This window comes from Scomber japonicus, chromosome 2, assembly GCF_027409825.1.
Source record: "Scomber japonicus isolate fScoJap1 chromosome 2, fScoJap1.pri, whole genome shotgun sequence".
Taxonomy (NCBI): domain Eukaryota; kingdom Metazoa; phylum Chordata; class Actinopteri; order Scombriformes; family Scombridae; genus Scomber; species Scomber japonicus.
The window spans coordinates 25,936,345-25,937,267 of NC_070579.1; positions in this window are offsets into that span (position 1 = coordinate 25,936,345).

Consider the following 923-nt stretch of genomic DNA (forward strand, 5'->3'; position numbering starts at 1 on the left):
GTTTAGTCTCAATGCGTGTTTGAGAAAAATTGCTATTTCTGCAGACAAACAATAATTTTAAAAATCCTTGGGTTGCAAAGCTTGCATTGTTTTCAACCAGAGTAAATGGTAAAAACAGAGCCTTCTGTGGTATATTTCAAAAACATATTAAGGCTCAGGTGAAACATAAATGACATCTTATGATTAAGTGACCACTTTCACCAAGTCAGAAAATACAGTAAAAAAACAGACACCTGTTATACTTAATTTCAGGGTAAATATACAAAACGGTTTAGGCACCACTGTGTTATCTGACAGACATCATATAGGAAGTGAAGCTTGACTAAGAACCCTTTGAACTGTTTGTGTCAGTGACAAATACAGAAAAAAACATGCAGATACAGTATAAGCAGCTTTTGGCATTGCTTTGGTAGGTTAGGGTCAGAAATGTATTTAGTATCATTCAGTGAGTTGATCACAAGCTAGATACCAAAAGGTACAATGACACAGCTTTGTTAAATAGCCTAGTCTGTTTAAGGCATAGAGTGGTTTTAGATGTAATTTTTTGCCTTAGTCGACCACTGGTTCTCTTTCAAGATATTTGTACTTCAGCTGCACAGCTAATACTTAGAACTTATTGTTAACTTTAGAATAATGTTTCACCGCTCCAAAGAATATTGACATGTTGAGTGCATACATAAAAAAGAGCAAACATAAAAAACCAAACAGCTTCTAACTCTGAAAGTATTTCATGACAGCATCTGTAGTGTTAATGAAAATGAAAAATGGTGGCATGTGATGTCTCTGAATCCTTGGGGCTACGAGATGCCTGATGACTCACTATGGCGTCAGTCTTCCTCTTTATGTAACATGGAGTTAAAAAGAATAGTGATTGTGGGCAAGATACACGCGTCTTCTTCTTTCATTTGACGTGACTTTTCATG